Here is a 25,971-nt window from a genome sequence, read left to right on the forward strand (position 1 = left end):
AACTGGTGTAACAGGAAACGCTCAAATTATAGACACTAGGAAGACTCAGTCTTCCTGTACTTAAGTCGGCATTGTGTCTCTTATATTTAATTCCGATGCAATGTCTGTGTTTCATCGTCAATGGGAAGGTCCAAGGGATACAGTAAACCTGCAGAGGTGCATCTGAATGTAAAACTGGTGACTCAGGAAACGCTCAAAACATAGACTGTAGGAAGACTCAGTCTTCCTGTACTTAAGTCGGCATTGTGTCTCTTATATTTTATTCCGATGCAATTTCTGTGTTTCATCGTCAATGGGAAGGTCCAAGGGATGCAGTTAACCTGCAGAGGTGCATCAGAATGTAAAACTGCTGACACAGGAAACGCTCAAATCATAGACAGTAGAAAGACTCAGTCTTCCTGTACTTAAGTCGGCATTGTGTTTCTTATATTTAATTCCGATGCAATTTCTGTGTTTCATCGTCAATGAGAAGGTCCAATAGATACAGAAAACCTGCAGAATTGCATCAGAATGTAAAACTGGTGACACTGGAAACGCTCAAAACATAGACAGTAGGAAGACTCAGTCTTCCTGTACTTAAGTCGGGATTGTGTTTCTTATATTTAATTCCGATGCGATTTCTGTGTTTCATCGACAATGGGAAGGTCCAAGGGATACAGTAAACCGGCATAGATGCATCGGAATGTAAAACTGGTGACACGGGAAACGCTCAACACATAGACAGTAGGAAGACTCATTCTTCCTGTACTTAAGTCGGCATTGTGTCTCTTATATTTAATTCCGATGCAATTTCTGTGTTTCATCGTCAATGGGAAGGTCCAAGGCATACAGTAAGCCTGCAGAGGTGCATCAGAATGTAAAACTGGTGAAACAGGAAACGCTCAAAGCATAGAAAGTAGGGAGACTCAGTCTTCCTGTACTTCAGTCGGCATTGTGTCTCTTATATTTAATTCCGATGCAACTTCTGTATTTCATCGTCAGTGGGAAGGTCCAAGGGATACAGTAAACCTGCAGAGGTGCATCGGAATGTAAAACTGGTGACACAGGAATCGCTCAAAACATAGACAGTAGGAAGACTCAGTCTTTCTGTACTTAAGTCGGCATTGTGTCTCCTATATTTAATTCCAAGGCGATTTCTGTGTTTCATCGACAATGGGAAGGTCCAAGGGATACAGTAAACCTGCAGAGGTGCATCGGAATGTAAAACTGGTGACACAGGAAACGCTCAAAACATTGTCCGTACGTAGACTGTTATCTTGTACTTATGTAGGCATTGTGTCTCTTATATTTAATTCCGATGGGTTTTCTGTGTTTCATCGACAAGCGGAAGGTCCAAGGGATACAGTAAACCGGTAGAGGTGCATCGGAATGTAAAACTGGTGACACAGGAAACGCTCAAGACATTGACATACGAAGATTGTTTTCTTGTACTTAAGTCGGCATTGTGTCTCTTATATTTAATTTCGATGCCATTTCTGTTTTTCATCGTCAATGGGAAGGTCCAAGGGATAAAGGAAACCTGCAGAGGTGCATCGGAATGTCAACCTGGTAACACAGGAAACGCTCAAAACATAGAGTGTAGGAAGACTCAGTCTTCCTGTACTTATGTTGGCATTGTGACTCTTATATTTAATTACGATGCAATTTCTGTGTTTCATCGTCAATGGGAAGTTCCAAGGGATACAGTAAACCTGCAGAGTTGCATCAGAATGTAAAACTGCTGACACAGGAAACGCTCAAAACATAGACAGTAGAAAGACTCAGTCTTCCTGTACTTAAGTCGGCATTGTGTTTCTTATATTTAATTCCGATGCAATTTCTGTGTTTCATCGTCAATGGGAAGGTCCAATGGATACAGAAAACCTGCAGAATTGCATCAGAATGTAAAACTGGTGACATTGGAAACGCTCAAAACATAGACAGTAGGAAGACTCAGTCTTCCTGTACTTAAGTCGGGATTGTGTTTCTTATATTTAATTCCGATACGATTTCTGTGTTTCATCGACAATGGGAAGGTCCAAGGGATACAGTAAACCGGCATAGATGCATCGGAATGTAAAACTGGTGACACGGGAAACGCTCAACACATAGACAGTAGGAAGACTCATTCTTCCTGTACTTAAGTCGGCATTGTGTCTCTTATATTTAATTCCGATGCAATTTCTGTGTTTCATCGTCAATGGGAAGGTCCAAGGGATACAGTAAACCTGCAGAGTTGCATCGGAATGTAAAACTGGTGACACAGGAAACGCTCAAAACATAGACAGAGGAAGACTCAGTCTTCCCACACTTAAGACGGCATAGTGTCTCTTATATTTATTTCCGATGAAATGTCTGTGTTTCATCGTGAATGGGAAGGTCCAAGGGATATAGTAAACCTGCAGATGTGCGTCAGAAAGTTAAACTGATGACACAGGAAACGCTCAAAACATAAACAGTAGGAGGACTTAGTCTTCCTGTACTTAAGTCGGCATTGTTCTCTTATATTTAATTCCGATGCAATTTCTGTGTTTCATCATCACTGTGAAGGTCCAAGGGATACAGTAAACCTGCAGAGGTGCATCGGAATGTAAAACTGGTGACACAGGAAACGCTCAAAACAAAGACAGTAGGAAGACTCAGTCTTCCTGTACTTAAGTCGGCATTGTGTCTCTAATATTAATTCCGATGAAATTTCAGTGTTTCATCGTGAATGGGAAGGTCCAAGGGATATAGTAAACCTGCAGAGGTGCATCGGAAAGTAAAACTGATGACACAGGAAACGCTCAAAACATAGACAGTAGGAACGCTTAGTCTTCCTGTACTTAAGTCGGCATTGTGTCTCTTAAATTTCATTCCGATGCAATTTCTGTGTTTCATCGTCAATGGGAAGGTCCAAGTGATACAGTAAACCTGCAGAGGTGCATCGGAATGTAAAACTGGTGACACAGGAAACGCTCAAATTATAGACACTAGGAAGACTCATTCTTCCTGTACTTAAGTCGGCATTAAGTCTCTTGTATTTAATTCCGATGCAATGTCTGTGTTTCATCGTCAATGGGAAGGTCCAAGGGATACAGTAAACCTGCAGAGGTGCATCGGAACGTAAAACTGGTGACACAGGAAACGCTCAAAACATAGACAGTAGGAAGACTCAGTCTTTCTGTACTTAAGTCGGCATTGTGTCTCCTATATTTAATTCCGATGCGATTTCTGTGTTTCATCGACAATGGGAAGGTCCAAGGGATACAGTAAACCTGCAGAGGTGCATCGGAATGTAAAACTGGTGACACAGGAAACGCTCAAAACATTGTCCGTACGTTGACTGTTATCTTGTACTTATGTAGGCATTGTGTCTCTTATATTTAATTCCGATGCGATTTCTGTGTTTCATCGACAAGGGGAAGGTCCAAGGGATACAGTAAACCGGCAGAGGTGCATCGGAATGTAAAACTGGTGACACAGGAAACGCTCAAGACATTGACCGTACGAAGACTATTTTCTTGTACTTAAGTCGGCATTGTGTCTCTTATATTTAATTTCGATGCAATTTCTGTGTTTCATCGTCAATGGGAAGGTCCAAGGGAAACAGTAAACCTGCAGAGGTGCATCGGAATGTAAAACTGGTGGCACAGGAAACGCTCAAAACATAGACAGTAGGAAGACTCAGTCTTCCTGTACTTAAGTCGGCATTGTGTCTCTTATATTTAATTTCGATGCAATTTCTGTGTTTCATCGTCAATGGGAAGGTCCAAGGGAAACAGTAAACCTGCAGAGTTGCATCGGAATGTAAAACTGGTGACACAGGAAACGCTCAAAACATAGACAGAGGAAGACTCAGTCTTCCCACACTTAAGACGGCATAGTGTCTCTTATATTTATTTCCGATGAAATGTCTGTGTTTCATCGTGAATGGGAAGGTCCAAGGGATATAGTAAACCTGCAGATGTGCGTCAGAAAGTTAAACTGATGACACAGGAAACGCTCAAAACATAAACAGTAGGAGGACTTAGTCTTCCTGTACTTAAGTCGGCATTGTTCTCTTATATTTAATTCCGATGCAATTTCTGTGTTTCATCGTCACTGTGAAAGTCCAAGGGATACAGTAAACCTGCAGATGTGCATCGGAATGTAAAACTGGTGACACAGGAAACGCTCAAAACAAAGACAGTAGGAAGACTCAGTCTTCCTGTTCTTAAGTCGGCATTGTGCCTCTAATATTTAATTCCGATGAAATTTCAGTGTTTCATCGTGAATGGGAAGGTCCAAGGGATATAGTAAACCTGCAGAGGTGCATCGGAAAGTAAAACTGATGACACAGGAAACGCTCAAAACATAGACAGTAGGAACGCTTAGTCTTCCTGTACTTAAGTCGGCATTGTGTCTCTTAAATTTAATTCCGATGCAATTTCTGTGTTTCATCGTCAATGGGAAGGTCCAAGGGATACAGTAAACCTGCAGAGGTGCATCGGAATGTAAAACTGGTGACACAGGAAACGCTCAAATTATAGACACTAGGAAGACTCAGTCTTCCTGTACTTAAGTCGGCATTAAGTCTCTTGTATTTAATTCCGATGCAATGTCTGTGTTTCATCGTCAATGGGAAGGTCCAAGGGATACAGTAAACCTGCAGAGGTGCATCGGAACGTAAAACTGGTGACACAGGAAACGCTCAAAACATAGACAGTAGGAAGACTCAGTCTTTCTGTACTTAAGTCGGCATTGTGTCTCCTATATTTAATTCCGATGCGATTTCTGTGTTTCATCGACAATGGGAAGGTCCAAGGGATACAGTAAACCTGCAGAGGTGCATCGGAATGTAAAACTGGTGACACAGGAAACGCTCAAAACATTGTCCGTACGTAGACTGTTATCTTGTACTTATGTAGGCATTGTGTCTCTTATATTTAATTCCGATGCGATTTCTGTGTTTCATCGACAAGGGGAAGGTCCAAGGGATACAGTAAACCGGCAGAGGTGCATCGGAATGTAAAACTGGTGACACAGGAAACGCTCAAGGCATTGACCGTACGAAGACTATTTTCTTGTACTTAAGTCGGCATTGTGTCTCTTATATTTAATTTCGATGCAATTTCTGTGTTTCATCGTCAATGGGAAGGTCCAAGGGAAACAGTAAACCTGCAGAGGTGCATCGGAATGTAAAACTGGTGGCACAGGAAACGCTCAAAACATAGACAGTAGGAAGACTCAGTCTTCCTGTACTTAAGTCGGCATTGTGTCTCTTATATTTATTTCCGTGAAATTTCTATGTTTCATCGTCAATGGGAAGGTCCAAGGGAAACAGTAAACCTGCAGAGGTGCATCGGAATGTAAAACTGGTGACTCAGGAAACGCTCAAAACGTAGACAGTAGGAAGACTCAGTCTTCTGTACTTAAGTCGTCATTGTGTCTCTTGTATTTAATTCCGATGAAATTTCTGTGTTTCATCGTAAATGGGAAGGTCCAAGGGATACAGTAATCCTGCAGAGGTGCATCGGAAAGTAAAACTGATGACACAGGAAACGCTCAAAACATAGAGAGTAGGAAGACTTAGTCTTCCTGTACTTCAGTCGGCATTGTGTCTCTTATATTTAATTCCGATGCAATTTCTGTGTTTCATCGTCAATGGGAAGGTCAAAGGGATACAGTAAACCTGCAGAGGTGCATCAGAATGTAAAACTGTTGACACAGGAAACGCTCAACACATAGACAGTAGGAAGACTCATTCTTCCTGTACTTAAGTCGCCATTGTGTCTCTTATATTAAATTCCGATGCAATTTCTGTGTTTCATCGTCAATGGGAAGGTCCAAGGAATACAGTAAAGCCTCAGAGGTGCATCGGAATGTAAAACTAGTGACACAGGAAACGCAAAAACATAGACAGTAGGAAGACTCTGTCTTCCTGTACTTAAGTCTTCATTGTGTCTCTTATATTTAATTCCGATGCAATTTCTGTGTTTCATCGTCAATGGGAAGGTCCAAGGGATACAGTAAGCCTGCAGAGGTGCATCAGAATGTAAAACTGGTGACACAGGAAACGCTCAAAGCATAGAGTGTAGGAAGACTCAGTCTTCCTGTACTTCAGTCGGCAGTGTGTCCCTTATATTTAATTCCGATGCAATATCTGTGTTTCATCGTCAATGGGAAGGTCCAAGGGAAACAGTAAACCTGCAGAGGTGCATCGGAATGTAAAACTGGTGACGCAGGAAACGCTCAAAACGTAGACAGTAGGAAGACTCAGTCTTCCTGTACTTAAGTCGGCATTGTGTCTCTTGTATTTAATTCCGATGAAATTTCTGTGTTTCATCGTGAATGGGAAGGTCCAAGGGATATAGTAATCCTGCGGAGGTGCATCGGAAAGTAAAACTGATGACACAGGAAACGCTCAAAACATAGACAGTAGGAAGACTTAGTCTTCCTGTACTTAAGTCGGCATTGTGTCTCTTATATTTAATTCCGATGCAATATCTGTTTTTCATCGTCAATGGGAAGGTCAAAGGGATACAGTAAACCTGCAGAGGTGCATCAGAATGTAAAACTGTTGACACAGGAAGCGCTCAACACATAGACAGTAGGAAGGATCATTCTTCCTGTACTTAAGTCGGCATTGTGTCTCTTATATTTAATTCCGATGCAATTTCTGTGTTTCATCGTCAATGGGAAGGTCCAAGGAATACAGTAAAGCTGCAGAGGTGCATCGGAATGTAAAACTAGTGGCACAGGAAACGCTAAAAACATAGACAGTAGGAAGACTCTGTCTTCCTGTACTTAAGTCGGCATTGTGTCTCATATATTTAATTCCGATGCAATTTCTGTGTTTCATCGTGAATGGGAAGGTCCAAGGGATATAGTAATCCTGCAGAGGTGCATCGGAAAGTAAAACTGATGACACAGGAAACGCTCAAAACATGGACAGTAGGAAGACTTAGTCTTCATGTACTTCAGTCGGCATTGTGTCTCTTATATTTAATTCCGATGCAATTTCTGTTTTTCATCGTCAATGGGAAGGTCCAAGGGATACAGTAAACCTGCAGAGGTGCATCAGAATGTAAAACTGTTGACACAGGAAACGCTCAACACATAGACAGTAGGAAGACTCATTCTTCCTGTACGTAAGTCGGCATTGTGTCTCTTATATTTAATTCCGATTCAATTTCTGTGTTTCATCGTCAATGGGAAGGTCCAAGGAATACAGTAAACCTGCAGAGGTGCATCGGAATGTAAAACTAGTGACACAGGAAACGCTCAAAACATAGACAGTAGGAAGATTCTGTCTTCCTGTACTTCAGTCGGCAGTGTGTCTCTTATATTTATTTCCGATGCAATTTCTGTGTTTCATCGTCAATGGGAAGGTCCAAGGGAAACAGTAAACCTGCAGAGGTGCATCGGAATGTAAAACTGGTGACACAGGAAACGCTCAAAACATAGACAGTAGGAAGACTCAGACTTCCTGTACTTAAGTCGGCATTGTGTCTCTTATATTTATTTCCGATGAAATTTCTATGTTTCATCGTCAATGGGAAGGTCCAAGGGATACAGTAGACCTGCAGAGGTGCATCAGAATGTAAAGCTGGTGACACAGGAAACGCTCAACACATAGACAGTAGGAAGACTCATTCTTCCAGTACTTAAGTCGGCATTGTGTCTCTTATATTTAATTCCGATGCAATTTCTGTGTTTCATCGTCAATGGGATGTCCAAGGAATACAGTAAAGCCTCAGAGGTGCATCGGAATGTAAAACTAGTGACACAGGAAACGCTAAAACATAGACAGTAGGAAGACTCTGTCTTCCTGTACTTAAGTCTTCATTGTGTCTCTTATATTTAATTCCGATGCAATTTCTGTGTTTCATCGTCAATGGGAAGGTCCAAGGGATACAGTAAGCCTGCAGAGGTGCATCAGAATGTAAAACTGGTGACACAGGAAACGCTCAAAGCATAGAGTGTAGGAAGACTCAGTCTTCCTGTACTTCAGTCGGCAGTGTGTCCCTTATATTTAATTCCGATGCAATTTCAGTGTTTCATCGTCAATGGGAAGGTCCAAGGGAAACAGTAAACCTGCAGAGGTGCATCGGAATGTAAAACTGGTGACACAGGAAACGCTCAAAACGTAGACAGTAGGAAGACTCAGTCTTCCTGTACTTAAGTCGGCATTGTGTCTCTTGTATTTAATTCCGATGAAATTTCTGTGTTTCATCGTGAATGGGAAGGTCCAAGGGATATAGTAATCCTGCAGAGGTGCATCGGAAAGTAAAACTGATGACACAGGAAACGCTCAAAACATAGACAGTAGGAAGACATAGTCTTCCTGTACTTCAGTCGGCATTGTGTCTCTTATATTTAATTCCGATGCAATATCTGTTTTTCATCGTCAATGGGAAGGTCAAAGGGATACAGTAAACCTGCAGAGGTGCATCAGAATGTAAAACTGTTGACACAGGAAACGCTCAACACATAGACAGTAGGAAGGATCATTCTTCCTGTACTTAAGTCGGCATTGTGTCTCTTATATTTAATTCCGATGCAATTTCTGTGTTTCATCGTCAATGGGAAGGTCCAAGGAATACAGTAAAGCTGCAGAGGTGCATCGGAATGTAAAACTAGTGGCACAGGAAACGCTAAAAACATAGACAGTAGGAAGACTCTGTCTTCCTGTACTTAAGTCGGCATTGTGTCTCTTATATTTAATTCCGATGCAATTTCTGTGTTTCATCGTGAATGGGAAGGTCCAAGGGATATAGTAATCCTGCAGAGGTGCATCGGAAAGTAAAACTGATGACACAGGAAACGCTCAAAACATAGACAGTAGGAAGACTTAGTCTTCATGTACTTCAGTCGGCATTGTGTCTCTTATATTTAATTCCGATGCAATTTCTGTTTTTCATCGTCAATGGGAAGGTCCAAGGGATACAGTAAACCTGCAGAGGTGCATCAGAATGTAAAACTGTTGACACAGGAAACGCTCAACACATAGACAGTAGGAAGACTCATTCTTCCTGTACGTAAGTCGGCATTGTGTCTCTTATATTTAATTCCGATTCAATTTCTGTGTTTCATCGTCAATGGGAAGGTCCAAGGAATACAGTAAACCTGCAGAGGTGCATCGGAATGTAAAACTAGTGACACAGGAAACGCTCAAATCATAGACAGTAGGAAGATTCTGTCTTCCTGTACTTCAGTCGGCAGTGTGTCTCTTATATTTAATTCCGATGCAATTTCTGTGTTTCATCGTCAATGGGAAGGTCCAAGGGAAACAGTAAACCTGCAGAGGTGCATCGGAATGTAAAACTGGTGACACAGGAAACGCTCAAAACATAGACAGTAGGAAGACTCAGACTTCCTGTACTTAAGTCGGCATTGTGTCTCTTATATTTATTTCCGATGAAATTTCTATGTTTCATCGTCAATGGGAAGGTCCAAGGGATACAGTAGACCTGCAGAGGTGCATCAGAATGTAAAGCTGGTGACACAGGAAACGCTCAACACATAGACAGTAGGAAGACTCATTCTTCCAGTACTTAAGTCGGCATTGTGTCTCTTATATTTAATTCCGATGCAATTTCTGTGTTTCATCGTCAATAGGTAGGTCCAAGGAATACAGTAAACCTGCAGAGGTGCATCGGAATGTAAAACTAGTGACACAGGAAACGCTCAAAACATAGACTGTAGGAAGACTCAGTCTTCCTGTACTTAAGTCGGCATTGTGTCTCTTATATTTAATTCCGATGCAATTTCTGTGTTTCATCGTCAATGGGAAGGTCCAAGGGATATAGTAATCCTGCAGAGGTGCATCGGAAAGTAAAACTGATGACACAGGAAACGCTCAAAACATAGACAGTAGGAAGACTTAGTCTTCCTGTACTTCAGTCGGCATTGTGTCTCTTATATTTAATTCCGATGCAATTTTTGTTTTTCATCGTCAATGGGAAGGTCCAAGGGATACAGTAAACCTGCAGAGGTGCATCTGAATGTAAAACTGATGACACAGAAAACGCTCAAAACATAGACAGTAGGAAGACTCAGTCTTCCAGTACTTAAGTCGCATTGTGTCTCTTATATTTAATTCCGATGCAATTTCGGTTTTTCATCGTCAATGGGAAGGTCCAAGGGATACAGTTATCCTGCAGAGGTGCATCAGAATGTAAAACTGCTGACACAGGAAACGCTCAAAACATAGACAGTAGAAAGACTCAGTCTTCCTGTACTTAAGTCGGCATTGTGTTTCTTATATTTAATTCCGATGCTAATTTCTGTGTTTCATCGTCAATGGGTAGGTCCAATGGATACAGAAAACCTGCAGAATTGCATCAGAATGTAAAACTGGTGACACAGGAAACGCTCAAAACATAGACAGTAGGAAGACTCAGTCTTCCTGTACTTAAGTCGGGATTGTGTTTCTTATATTTAATTCCGATGCGATTTCTGTGTTTCATCGACAATGGGAAGGTCCAAGGGATACAGTAAACCGGCATAGATGAATCGGAATGTAAAACTGGTGACACAGGAAACGCTCAACACATAGACAGTAGGAAGACTCATTCTTCCTGTACATAAGTCGGCATTGTGTCCCTTATATTTACTTCCGATGCAATTTCTGTGTTTCATCGTCAATGGGAAGGTCCAAGGCATACAGTAAGCCTGCAGAGGTGCATCGGAATGTAAAACTAGTGACACAGGAAACACTCAAAGCATAGAAAGTAGGGAGACTCAGTCTTCCTGTACTTCAGTCGGCATTGTGTCTCTTATATTTAATTCCGATGCAACTTCTGTGTTTCATCGTCAGTGGGAAGGTCCAAGGGATACAGTAAACCTGCAGAGGTGCATCGGAATGTAAAACTGGTGACACAGGAATCGCTCAAAACATAGACAGTACGAAGACTCAGTCTTTCTGTACTTAAGTCGGCATCGTGTCTCCTATATTTAATTCCGATGCGATTTCTGTGTTTCATCGAAAATGGGAAGGTCCAAGGGATACAGTAAACCTGCAGAGGTGCATCGGAATGTAAAACTGGTGACACAGGAAACGCTCAAAACATTGTCCGTACGTAGACTGTTATCTTGTACTTATGTAGGCATTGTGTCTCTTATATTTAATTCCGATGCGATTTCTGTGTTTCATCGACAAGCGGAAGGTCCAAGGGATACAGTAAACCGGCAGAGGTGCATCGGAATGTAAAACTGGTGACACAGGAAACGCTCAAGACATTGACCGTACGAAGACTGTTTTCTTGTACTTAAGTCGGCATTGTGTCTCTTATATTTAATTTCGATGCAATTTCTGTTTTTCATCGTCAATGGGAAGGTCCAAGGGATAAAGGAAACCTGCAGAGGTGCATCGGAATGTCAACCTGGTAACACAGGAAACGCTCAAAACATAGACAGAGGAAGACTCAGTCTTCCCACACTTAAGTCGGCATAGTGTCTCTTATATTTATTTCCGATGAAATGTCTGTGTTTCATCGTTAATGGGAAGGTCCAAGGGATATAGTAAACCTGCAGAGGTGCGTCAGAAAGTTAAACTGATGACACAGGAAACGCTCAAAACATAAACAGTAGGAGGACTTAGTCTTCCTGTACTTAAGTCGGCATTGTGTCTCTTATATTTAATTCCGATGCAATTTCTGTGTTTCATCGTCAATGGGAAGGTCCAAGGGATACAGTAAACCGGCAGAGATGCATCGGAATGTAAAACTGGTGACACAGGAAACGCTCAACACATAGACAGTAGGAAGACTCATTCTTCCTGTACTTAAGTCGGCATTGTGTCTCTTATATTTAATTCCGATGCAATTTCTGTGTTTCATCGTCAATGGGAAGGTCCAAGGAATACAGTAAACCTGCAGAGGTGCATCGGAATGTAAGACTAGTGACACAGGAAACGCTCAAAACATAGCCAGTAGGAAGACTCTGTCTTCCTGTACTTAAGTCGGCATTGTGTCTCTTATATTTAATTCCGATGCAATTTCTGTGTTTCATCGTCAATGGGAAGGTCCAAGGCATACAGTAAGCCTGCAGAGGTGCATCAGAATGTAAAACTGGTGACAAAGGAAACGCTCAAAGCATAGAAAGTAGGGAGACTCAGTCTTCCTGTACTTCAGTCGGCATTGTGTCTCTTATATTTAATTCCCATGCAACTTCTGTGTTTCATCGTCAATGGGAAGGTCCAAGGGATACAGTAAACCTGCAGAGTTGCATCGGAATGTAAAACTGGTGATACAGGAAACGCTCAAAACATAGACAGTAGAAAGACACGGTCTTCCTGTACTTAAGACGTCATTGTGTCTCTTATATTTAATTCCGATGCAATTTCTCTGTTTCATCGTCACTGTGAAGGTCCAAGGGATACAGTAAACCTCCAGAGGTGCATCGGAATGTAAAACTAGTGACACAGGAAACGCTCAAATTATAGACACTAGGAAGACTCAGTCTTCCTGTACTTAAGTCGGCATTGTGTCTCTTATATTTAATTCCTAAGCAATGTCTGTGTTTCATCGTCAACGGGAAGGTCCAAGGGATACAGTAAACCTGCAGAGGTGCATCAGAATGTAAAACTGGTGACTCAGGAAACGCTCAAAGCATAGACTGTAGGAAGACTCAGTCTTCCTGTACTTAAGTCGGCATTGTGTCTCTAATATTTAATTCCGATGAAATTTCAGTGTTTCATCGTGAATGGGAAGGTCCAAGGGATATAGTAAACCTGCAGAGGTGCATCGGAAAGTAAAACTGATGACACACGAAACGCGCAAAACATAGACAGTAGGAACGCTTAGTCTTCCTGTACTTAAGTCGGCATTGTGTCTCTTAAATTTAATTCCGATGCAGTTTCTGTGTTTCATCGTCAATGGGAAGATCCAAGGGATACAGTAAACCTGCAGAGGTGCATCGGAATGTAAAACTGGTGTAACAGGAAACGCTCAAATTATAGACACTGGGAAGACTCAGTCTTCCTGTACTTAAGTCGGCATTGTGTCTCTTATATTTAATTCCGATGCAATGTCTGTGTTTCATCGTCAATGGGAAGGTCCAAGGGATACAGTAAACCTGCAGAGGTGCATCAGAATGTAAAACTGGTGACTCAGGAAACGCTCAAATCATAGACTGTAGGAAGACTCAGTCTTCCTGTACTTAAGTCGGCATTGTGTCTCTTATATTTTATTCCGATGCAATTTCTGTGTTTCATCGTCAATGGGAAGGTCCAAGGGATGCAGTTATCCTGCAGAGGTGCATCAGAATGTAAAACTGCTGACACAGGAAACGCTCAAAACATAGACAGTAGAAAGACTCAGTCTTCCTGTACTTAAGTCGGCATTGTGTTTCTTATATTTAATTCCGATGCAATTTCTGTGTTTCATCGTCAATGGGAAGGTCCAATGGATACAGAAAACCTGCAGAATTGCATCAGAATGTAAAACTGGTGACACTGGAAACGCTCAAAACACAGACAGTAGGAAGACTCAGTCTTCCTGTACTTAAGTCGGGATTGTGTTTCTTATATTTAATTCCGATGCGATTTCTGTGTTTCATCGTCAATGGGAAGGTCCAAGGCATACAGTAAGCCTGCAGAGGTGCATCAGAATGTAAAACTGGTGACACAGGAAACGCTCAAAGCATAGAAAGTAGGGAGACTCAGTCTTCCTGTACTTCAGTCGGCATTGTGTCTCTTATATTTAATTCCGATGCAACTTCTGTATTTCATCGTCAGTGGGAAGGTCCAAGGGATACAGTAAACCTGCAGAGGTGCATCGGAATGTAAAACTGGTGACACAGGAATCGCTCAAAACATAGACAGTACGAAGACTCAGTCTTTCTGTACTTAAGTCGGCATTGTGTCTCCTATATTTAATTCCGATGCGATTTCTGTGTTTCATCGACAATGGGAAGGTCCAAGGGATACAGTAAACCTGCAGAGGTGCATCGGAATGTAAAACTGGTGACACAGGAAACGCTCAAAACATTGTCCGTACGTAGACTGTTATCTTGTACTTATGTAGGCATTGTGTCTCTTATATTTAATTCCGATTGGTTTTCTGTGTTTCATCGACAAGCGGAAGGTCCAAGGGATACAGTAAACCGGTAGAGGTGCATCGGAATGTAAAACTGGTGACACAGGAAACGCTCAAGACATTGACCGTACGAAGACTGTTTTCTTGTACTTAAGTCGGCATTGTGTCTCTTATATTTAATTTCGATGCCATTTCTGTTTTTCATCGTCAATGGGACGGTCCAAGGGATAAAGAAAACCTGCAGAGGTGCATCGGAATGTCAACCTGGTAACACAGGAAACGCTCAAAACATAGAGAGTAGGAAGACTCAGTCTTCCTGTACTTATGTTGGCATTGTGCCTCTTATATTTAATTCCGATGCAATTTCTGTGTTTCATCGTCAATGGGAAGTTCCAAGGGATACAGTAAACCTGCAGAGTTGCATCAGAATGTAAAACTGCTGACACAGGAAACGCTCAAAACATAGACAGTAGAAAGACTCAGTCTTCCTGTACTTAAGTCGGCATTGTGTTTCTTATATTTAATTCCGATGCAATTTCTGTGTTTCATCGTCAATGGGAAGGTCCAAGGGATATAGTAAACCTGCAGAGGTGCATCGGAAAGTAAAACTGATGACACAGGAAACGCGCAAAACATAGACAGTAGGAACGCTTAGTCTTCCTGTACTTAAGTCGGCATTGTGTCTCTTAAATTTAATTCCGATGCAGTTTCTGTGTTTCATCGTCAATGGGAAGATCCAAGGGATACAGTAAACCTGCAGAGGTGCATCGGAATGTAAAACTGGTGTAACAGGAAACGCTCAAATTATAGACACTAGGAAGACTCAGTCTTCCTGTACTTAAGTCGGCATTGTGTCTCTTATATTTAATTCCGATGCAATGTCTGTGTTTCATCGTCAATGGGAAGGTCCAAGGGATACAGTAAACCTGCAGAGGTGCATCAGAATGTAAAACTGGTGACTCAGGAAATGCTCAAAACATAGACTGTAGGAAGACTCAGTCTTCCTGTACTTAAGTCGGCATTGTGTCTCTTATATTTTATTCCGATGCAATTTCTGTGTTACATCGTCAATGGGATGGTCCAAGGGATGCAGTTATCCTGCAGAGGTGCATCAGAATGTAAAACTGCTGACACAGGAAACGCTCAAAACATAGACAGTAGAAAGACTCAGTCTTCCTGTACTTAAGTCGGCATTGTGTTTCTTATATTTAATTCCGATGCAATTTCTGTGTTTCATCGTCAATGGGAAGGTCCAATGGATACAGAAAACCTGCAGAATTGCATCAGAATGTAAAACTGGTGACACTGGAAACGCTCAAAACATAGACAGTAGGAAGACTCAGTCTTCCTGTACTTAAGTCGGGATTGTGTTTCTTATATTTAATTCCGATGCGATTTCTGTGTTTCATCGACAATGGGAAGGTCCAAGGGATACAGTAAACCGGCATAGATGCATCGGAATGTAAAACTGGTGACACGGGAAACGCTCAACACATAGACAGTAGGAAGACTCATTCTTCCTGTACTTAAGTCGGCATTGTGTCTCTTATATTTAATTCCGATGCAATTTCTGTGTTTCATCGTCAATGGGAAGGTCCAAGGCATACAGTAAGCCTGCAGAGGTGCATCAGAATGTAAAACTGGTGACACAGGAAACGCTCAAAGCATAGAAAGTAGGGAGACTCAGTCTTCCTGTACTTCAGTCGGCATTGTGTCTCTTATATTTAATTCCGATGCAACTTCTGTATTTCATCGTCAGTGGGAAGGTCCAAGGGATACAGTAAACCTGCAGAGGTGCATCGGAATGTAAAACTGGTGACACAGGAAACGCTCAAAACATTGTCCGTACGTAGACTGTTATCTTGTACTTATGTAGGCATTGTGTCTCTTATATTTAATTCCGATGGGTTTTCTGTGTTTCATCGACAAGCGGAAGGTCCAAGGGATACAGTAAACCGGTAGAGGTGCATCGGAATGTAAAACTGGTGACACAGGAAACGCTCAAGACATTGACATACGAAGACTGTTTTCTTGTACTTAAGTCGGCATTGTGTCTCTTATATTTAATTTCGATGCCATTTCTGTTTTTCATCGTCAATGGGAAGGTCCAAGGGATAAAGGAAACCTGCAGAGGTGCATCGGAATGTCAACCTGGTAACACAGGAAACGCTCAAAACATAGAGAGTAGGAAGACTCAGTCTTCCTGTACTTATGTTGGCATTGTGACTCTTATATTTAATTCCGATGCGATTTCTGTGCTTCATCGTCAATGGGAAGTTCCAAGGGATACAGTAAACCTGCAGAGTTGCATCAGAATGTAAAACTGCTGACACAGGAAACGCTCAAAACATAGACAGTAGAAAGACTCAGTCTTCCTGTACTTAAGTCGGCATTGTGTTTCTTATATTTAATTCCGATGCAATTTCTGTGTTTCATCGTCAATGGGAAGGTCCAATGGATACAGAAAACCTGCAGAATTGCATCAGAATGTAAAACTGGTGACACTGGAAACGCTCAAAACATAGACAGTGGGAAGACTCAGTCTTCCTGTACTTAAGTCGGGATTGTGTTTCTTATATTTAATTCCGATGCGATTTCTGTGTTTCATCGACAATGGGAAGGTCCAAGGGATACAGTAAACCGGCATAGATGCATCGGAATGTAAAACTGGTGACACGGGAAACGCTCAACACATAGACAGTAGGAAGACTCTGTCTTCCTGTACTTAAGTCGGCATTGTGTCTCTTATATTTAATTCCGATGCAATTTCTGTGTTTCATCGTCAATGGGAAGGTCCAAGGCATACAGTAAGCCTGCAGAGGTGCATCAGAATGTAAAACTGGTGACAAAGGAAACGCTCAAAGCATAGAAAGTAGGGAGACTCAGTCTTCCTGTACTTCAGTCGGCATTGTGTCTCTTATATTTAATTCCGATGCAACTTCTGTGTTTCATCGTCAATGGGAAGGTCCAAGGGATACAGTAAACCTGCAGAGTTGCATCGGAATGTAAAACTGGTGATACAGGAAACGCTCAAAACATAGACAGTAGAAAGACACGGTCTTCCTGTACTTAAGACGTCATTGTGTCTCTTATATTTAATTCCGATGCAATTTCTGTGTTTCATCGTCACTGTGAAGGTCCAAGGGATACAGTAAACCTCCAGAGGTGCATCGGAATGTAAAACTGGTGACACAGGAAACGCTCAAATTATAGACACTAGGAAGACTCAATCTTCCTGTACTTAAGTCGGCATTGTGTCTCTTATATTTAATTCCGAAGCAATGTCTGTGTTTCATCGTCAACGGGAAGGTCCAAGGGATACAGTAAACCTGCAGAGGTGCATCAGAATGTAAAACTGGTGACTCAGGAAACGCTCAAAACATAGACTGTAGGAAGACTCAGTCTTCCTGTACTTAAGTCGGCATTGTGTCTCTAATATTTAATTCCGATGAAATTTCAGTGTTTCATCGTGAATGGGAAGGTCCAAGGGATATAGTAAACCTGCAGAGGTGCATCGGAAAGTAAAACTGATGACACAGGAAACGCGCAAAACATAGACAGTAGGAACGCTTAGTCTTCCTGTACTTAAGTCGGCATTGTGTCTCTTAAATTTAATTCCGATGCAGTTTCTGTGTTTCATCGTCAATGGGAAGATCCAAGGGATACAGTAAACCTGCAGAGGTGCATCGGAATGTAAAACTGGTGTAACAGGAAACGCTCAAATTATAGACACTAGGAAGACTCAGTCTTCCTGTACTTAAGTCGGCATTGTGTCTCTTATATTTAATTCCGATGCAATGTCTGTGTTTCATCGTCAATGGGAAGGTCCAAGGGATACAGTAAACCAGCAGAGGTGCATCAGAATGTAAAACTGGTGACTCAGGAAACGCTCAAAACATAGACTGTAGGAAGACTCAGTCTTCCTGTACTTAAGTCGGCATTGTGTCTCTTATATTTAATTCCGATGCAATTTCTGTGTTTCATCGTCAATGGGAAGGTCCAATGGATACAGAAAACCTGCAGAATTGCATCAGAATGTAAAACTGGTGACACTGGAAACGCTCAAAACATAGACAGTAGGAAGACTCAGTCTTCCTGTACTTAAGTCGGGATTGTGTTTCTTATATTTAATTCCGATGCGATTTCTGTGTTTCATCGACAATGGGAAGGTCCAAGGGATACAGTAAACCGGCATAGATGCATCGGAATGTAAAACTGGTGACACGGGAAACGCTCAACACATAGACAGTAGGAAGACTCTGTCTTCCTGTACTTAAGTCGGCATTGTGTCTCTTATATTTAATTCCGATGCAATTTCTGTGTTTCATCGTCAATGGGAAGGTCCAAGGCATACAGTAAGCCTGCAGAGGTGCATCAGAATGTAAAACTGGTGACAAAGGAAACGCTCAAAGCATAGAAAGTAGGGAGACTCAGTCTTCCTGTACTTCAGTCGGCATTGTGTCTCTTATATTTAATTCCGATGCAACTTCTGTGTTTCATGGTCAATGGGAAGGTCCAAGGGATACAGTAAACCTGCAGAGTTGCATCGGAATGTAAAACTGGTGATACAGGAAACGCTCAAAACATAGACAGTAGAAAGACACGGTCTTCCTGTACTTAAGACGTCATTGTGTCTCTTATATTTAATTCCGATGCAATTTCTGTGTTTCATCGTCACTGTGAAGGTCCAAGGGATACAGTAAACCTCCAGAGGTGCATCGGAATGTAAAACTGGTGACACAGGAAACGCTCAAATTATAGACACTAGGAAGACTCAATCTTCCTGTACTTAAGTCGGCATTGTGTCTCTTATATTTAATTCCGAAGCAATGTCTGTGTTTCATCGTCAACGGGAAGGTCCAAGGGATACAGTAAACCTGCAGAGGTGCATCAGAATGTAAAACTGGTGACTCAGGAAACGCTCAAAACATAGACTGTAGGAAGACTCAGTCTTCCTGTACTTAAGTCGGCATTGTGTCTCTAATATTTAATTCCGATGAAATTTCAGTGTTTCATCGTCCATGGGAAGGTCCAAGGGATATAGTAAACCTGCAGAGGTGCATCGGAAAGTAAAACTGATGACACAGGAAACGCGCAAAACATAGACAGTAGGAACGCTTAGTCTCCCTGTACTTAAGTCGGCATTGTGTCTCTTAAATTTAATTCCGATGCAGTTTCTGTGTTTCATCGTCAATGGGAAGATCCAAGGGATACAGTAAACCTGCAGAGGTGCATCGGAATGTAAAACTGGTGTAACAGGAAACGCTCAAATTATAGACACTAGGAAGACTCAGTCTTCCTGTACTTAAGTCGGCATTGTGTCTCTTATATTTAATTCCGATGCAATGTCTGTGTTTCATCGTCAATGGGAAGGTCCAAGGGATACAGTAAACCAGCAGAGGTGCATCAGAATGTAAAACTGGTGACTCAGGAAACGCTCAAAACATAGACTGTAGGAAGACTCAGTCTTCCTGTACTTAAGTCGGCATTGTGTCTCTTATATTTAATTCCGATGCAATTTCTGTGTTTCATCGTCAATGGGAAGGTCCAATGGATACAGAAAACCTGCAGAATTGCATCAGAATGTAAAACTGGTGACACTGGAAACGCTCAAAACACAGACAGTAGGAAGACTCAGTCTTCCTGTACTTAAGTCGGGATTGTGTTTCTTATATTTAATTCCGATGCGATTTCTGTGTTTCATCGTCAATGGGAAGGTCCAAGGCATACAGTAAGCCTGCAGAGGTGCATCAGAATGTAAAACTGGTGACACAGGAAACGCTCAAAGCATAGAAAGTAGGGAGACTCAGTCTTCCTGTACTTCAGTCGGCATTGTGTCTCCTATATTTAATTCCGATGCAACTTCTGTATTTCATCGTCAGTGGGAAGGTCCAAGGGATACAGTAAACCTGCAGAGGTGCATCGGAATGTAAAACTGGTGACACAGGAATCGCTCAAAACATAGACAGTAGGAAGACTCAGTCTTTCTGTACTTAAGTCGGCATTGTGTCTCCTATATTTAATTCCGATGCGATTTCTGTGTTTCATCGACAATGGGAAGGTCCAAGGGATACAGTAAACCTGCAGAGGTGCATCGGAATGTAAAACTGGTGACACAGGAAACGCTCAAAACATTGTCCGTACGTAGACTGTTATCTTGTACTTATGTAGGCATTGTGTCTCTTATATTTAATTCCGATGGGTTTTCTGTGTTTCATCGACAAGCGGAAGGTCCAAGGGATACAGTAAACCGGTAGAGGTGCATCGGAATGTAAAACTGGTGACACAGGAAACGCTCAAGACATTGACCGTACGAAGACTGTTTTCATGTACTTAAGTCGGCATTGTGTCTCTTATATTTAATTTCGATGCCATTTCTGTTTTTCATCGTCAATGGGAAGGTCCAAGGGATAAAGGAAACCTGCAGAGGTGCATCGGAATGTCAACCTGGTAACACAGGAAACGCCCAAAGCATAGAGAGTAGGAAGACTCAGTCTTCCTGTACTTATGTTGGCATTGTGCCTCTTATATTTAATTCCGATGCCATTTCTGTGTTTCATCGTCAATGGGAAGTTCCAAGGGATACAGTAAACCTGCAGAGTTGCATCAGAATGTAAAACTGCTGACACAGGAAACGCTCAAAAGACAGTAGAAAGACTCAGTCTTCCTGTACTTAAGTCGGCATTGTGTTTCTTATATTTAATTCCGATGCAATTTCTGTGTTTCATCGTCAATGGGAAGATCCAAGGGATACAGTAAACCTGCAGAGGTGCATCGGAATGTAAAACTGGTGTAACAGGAAACGCTCAAATTATAGACACTAGGAAGACTCAGTCTTCCTGTACTTAAGTCGGCATTGTGTCTCTTATATTTAATTCCGATGCAATGTCTGTGTTTCATCGTCAATGGGAAGGTCCAAGGGATACAGTAAACCTGCAGAGGTGCATCAGAATGTAAAACTGGTGACTCAGGAAACGCTCAAAACATAGACTGTAGGAAGACTCAGTCTTCCTGTACTTAAGTCGGCATTGTGTCTCTTATATTTTATTCCGATGCAATTTCTGTGTTTCATCGTCAATGGGAAGGTCCAAGGGATGCAGTTATCCTGCAGAGGTGCATCAGAATGTAAAACTGCTGACACAGGAAACGCTCAAAACATAGACAGTAGAAAGACTCAGTCTTCCTGTACTTAAGTCGGCATTGTGTTTCTTATATTTAATTCCGATGCAATTTCTGTGTTTCATCGTCAATGGGAAGGTCCAATAGATACAGAAAACCTGCAGAATTGCATCAGAATGTAAAACTGGTGACACTGGAAACGCTCAAAACATAGACAGTAGGAAGACTCAGTCTTCCTGTACTTAAGTCGGGATTGTGTTTCTTATATTTAATTCCGATGCGATTTCTGTGTTTCATCGACAATGGGAAGGTCCAAGGGATACAGTAAACCGGCATAGATGCATCGGAATGTAAAACTGGTGACACGGGAAACGCTCAACACATAGACAGTAGGAAGACTCATTCTTCCTGTACTTAAGTCGGCATTGTGTCTCTTATATTTAATTCCGATGCAATTTCTGTATTTCATCGTCAATGGGAAGGTCCAAGGCATACAGTAAGCCTGCAGAGGTGCATCAGAATGTAAAACTGGTGACACAGGAAACGCTCAAAGCATAGAAAGTAGGGAGACTCAGTCTTCCTGTACTTCAGTCGGCATTGTGTCTCTTATATTTAATTCCGATGCAACTTCTGTATTTCATCGTCAGTGGGAAGGTCCAAGGGATACAGTAAACCTGCAGAGGTGCATCGGAATGTAAAACTGGTGACACAGGAATCGCTCAAAACATAGACAGTAGGAAGACTCAGTCTTTCTGTACTTAAGTCGGCATTGTGTCTCCTATATTTAATTCCAAGGCGATTTCTGTGTTTCATCGACAATGGGAAGGTCCAAGGAATACAGTAAACCTGCAGAGGTGCATCGGAATGTAAAACTGGTGACACAGGAAACGCTCAAAACATTGTCCGTACGTAGACTGTTATCTTGTACTTATGTAGGCATTGTGTCTCTTATATTTAATTCCGATGGGTTTTCTGTGTTTCATCGACAAGCGGAAGGTCCAAGGGATACAGTAAACCGGTAGAGGTGCATCGGAATGTAAAACTGGTGACACAGGAAACGCTCAAGACATTGACATACGAAGACTGTTTTCTTGTACTTAAGTCGGCATTGTGTCTCTTATATTTAATTTCGATGCCATTTCTGTTTTTCATCGTCAATGGGAAGGTCCAAGGGATAAAGGAAACCTGCAGAGGTGCATCGGAATGTCAACCTGGTAACACAGGAAACGCTCAAAACATAGAGAGTAGGAAGACTCAGTCTTCCTGTACTTATGTTGGCATTGTGACTCTTATATTTAATTCCGATGCAATTTCTGTGTTTCATCGTCAATGGGAAGTTCCAAGGGATACAGTAAACCTGCAGAGTTGCATCAAAATGTAAAACTGCTGACACAGGAAACGCTCAAAACATAGACAGTAGAAAGACTCAGTCTTCCTGTACTTAAGTCGGCATTGTGTTTCTTATATTTAATTCCGATGCAATTTCTGTGTTTCATCGTCAATGGGAAGGTCCAATGGATACAGAAAACCTGCAGAATTGCATCAGAATGTAAAACTGGTGACACTGGAAACGCTCAAAACATAGACAGTAGGAAGACTCAGTCTTCCTGTACTTAAGTCGGGATTGTGTTTCTTATATTTAATTCCGATGCGATTTCTGTGTTTCATCGACAATGGGAAGGTCCAAGGGATACAGTAAACCGGCATAGATGCATCGGAATGTAAAACTGGTGACACGGGAAACGCTCAACACATAGACAGTAGGAAGACTCATTCTTCCTGTACTTAAGTCGGCATTGTGTCTCTTATATTTAATTCCGATGCAATTTCTGTGTTTCATCGTCAATGGGAAGGTCCAAGGCATACAGTAAGCCTGCAGAGGTGCATCGGAATGTAAAACTGGTGACACAGGAAACGCTCAAAGCATAGAAAGTAGGGAGACTCAGTCTTCCTGTACTTCAGTCGGCATTGTGTCTCTTATATTTAATTCCGATGCAACTTCTGTATTTCATCGTCAGTGGGAAGGTCCAAGGGATACAGTAAACCTGCAGAGGTGCATCGGAATGTAAAACTGGTGACACAGGAATCGCTCAAAACATAGACAGTAGGAAGACTCAGTCTTTCTGTACTTAAGTCGGCATTGTGTCTCCTATATTTAATTCCGATGCGATTTCTGTGTTTCATCGACAATGGGAAGGTCCAAGGGATACAGTAAACCTGCAGAGGTGCATCGGAATGTAAAACTGGTGACACAGGAAACGCTCAAAACATTGTCCGTACGTAGACTGTTATCTTGTACTTATGTAGGCATTGTGTCTCTTATATTTAATTCCGATGGGTTTTCTGTGTTTCATCGACAAGCGGAAGGTCCAAGGGATACAGTAAACCGGTAGAGGTGCATCGGAATGTAAAACTGGTGACACAGGAAACGCTCAAGACATTGACCGTACGAAGACTGTTTTCTTGTACTTAAGTCGGCATTGTGTCTCTTATATTTAATTTCGATGCCATTTCTGTTTCTCATCGTCAATGGGAAGGTCCAAGGGATAAAGGAAACCTGCAGAGGTGCATCGGAATGTCAACCTGGTAACACAGGAAACGCTCAAAACATAGAGAGTAGGAAGACTCAGTCTTCCTGTACTTAAGTCGGCATTGTGTCTCTAATATTTAATTCCAATGAAATATCAGTGTTTCATCGTGAATGGGAAGGTCCAAGGGATATAGTAAACCTGCAGAGGTGCATCGGAAAGTAAAACTGATGACACAGGAAACGCTCAAAACATAGACAGTAGGAACGCTTAATCTTCCTGTACTTAAGTCGGCATTGTGTCTCTTAAATTTAATTCCGATGCAATTTCTGTGTTTCATCGTCAATGGGAAGGTCCAAGGGATACAGTAAACCTGCAGAGGTGCATCGGAATGTAAAACTGGTGACACAGGAAACGCTCAAATTATAGACACTAGGAAGACTCAGTCTTCCTGTACTTAAGTCGGCATTGTGTCTCTTATATATAATTCCGATGCAATGTCTGTGTTTCATCGTCAATGGGAAGGTCCAAGGGATACAGTAAACCTGCAGAGGTGCATCAGAATGTAAAACTGGTGACTCAGGAAACGCTCAAAACATAGACTGTAGGAAGACTCAGTCTTCCTGTACTTAATTCGGCATTGTGTCTCTTAAATTTAATTCCGATGCAATTTCTGTGTTTCATCGTCTATGGGAGGGTCCAAGGGATACAGTAAACCTGCAGAGGTGCATCGGAATGTAAAACTGGTGACACAGGAAACGCTCAAAACAAAGACAGTAGGAAGACTCAGTCTTCCTGTACTTAAGTCGGCATTGTGTCTCTTATATTTAATTCCGATGAAATTTCAGTGTTTCATCGTGAATGGGAAGGTCCAAGGGATATAGTAAATCTGCAGAGGTGCATCGGAAAGTAAAACTGATGACACAGGAAACGCTCAAAACACAGACAGTAGGAACGCTTAGTCTTCCTGTACTTAAGTCGGCATTGTGTCTCTTAAATTTAATTCCGATGCAATTTCTGTGTTTCATCGTCAATGGGAAGGTCCAAGGGATACAGTAAACCTGCAGAGGTGGATCGGAATGTAAAACTGGTGACACAGGAAACGCTCAAAACATAGACAGTAGGAAGACTCAGTCCTTCTGTACTTAAGTCAGCATTGTGTCTCCTATATTTAATTCCGATGCGATTTCTGTGTTTCATCGACAATGGGAAGGTCCAAGGGATACAGTAAACCTGCAGAGGTGCATCGGAATGTAAAACTGGTGACACAGGAAACGCTCAAAACATTGTCCGTACGTAGACTGTTATCTTCTACTTAAGTAGGCATTGTGTCTCTTATATTTAATTCCGATGCAATTTCTGTGTTTCATCGTCAATGGGAAGGTCCAAGGGATACAGGAAACCTGCAGAGGTGCATCAGAATGTAAAACTGGTGACACATGAAACGCTCAAATCATAGACAGTAGGAAGACTCAGTCTTCCTGTACTTAAGTCGGGCCGCCCGAAGTGGCCGTGCGGTTAAAGGCGCTGCAGTCTGGAACCGCAAGTCCGCTACGGTCGCAGGTTCGAATCCTGCCTCGGGCATGGATGTTTGTGATGTCCTTAGGTTAGTTAGGTTTAACTAGTTCTAAGTTCTAGGGGACTAATGACCTCAGCAGTTGAGTCCCATAGTGCTCAGAGCCATTTTTTTTTACTTAAGTCGGCATTGTCTGTCTTATATTTAATTCCGATGCAATTTCTGTGTTTCATCGTCAATGGGAAGCTCCACGGGATACAGTAAACCTGCAGAGGTGCATCGGAATGTAAATCTGGTGACACAGGAAACGCTCAAAGCATAGAGAGTAGGAAGACTCAGTCTTCCTGTACTTAAGTCGGCATTGTGTCTCTTGTATTTAATTCCGATGAAATTTCTGTGTTTCATCGTGAATGGGAAGTTCCAAGGGATATAGTAATCCTGCAGAGGTGCATCGGAAAGTAAAACTGTTGACACAGGAAACGCTCAACACATAGACATTAGGAAGACTCATTCTTCTTGTACTTACGTCGGCATTGTGTATCTTATATTTAATTCCGATGCAATTTCTGTGTTTCATCGCCAATGGGAAGGTCAAATGAATACAGTAAACCTGCAGAGGTGCATCGGAATGTAAAACTAGTGACACAGGAAACGCTCAAAACATAGACAGTAGGAAGACTCAGTCTTCCTGTACTTCAGTCGGCAGTATGTCTCTTATATTTAATTCCGATGCAATTTCTGTGTTTCATCGTCAATGGGAAGGTCCAAGGGAAACAGTGAACCTGCAGAGGTGCATCGGAATTTAAAACTGGTGACACAGGAAACG

Source organism: Schistocerca nitens, chromosome 4 (assembly GCF_023898315.1).
Source record: "Schistocerca nitens isolate TAMUIC-IGC-003100 chromosome 4, iqSchNite1.1, whole genome shotgun sequence".
In the NCBI taxonomy this organism is placed as follows: Eukaryota; Metazoa; Arthropoda; class Insecta; order Orthoptera; family Acrididae; genus Schistocerca; species Schistocerca nitens.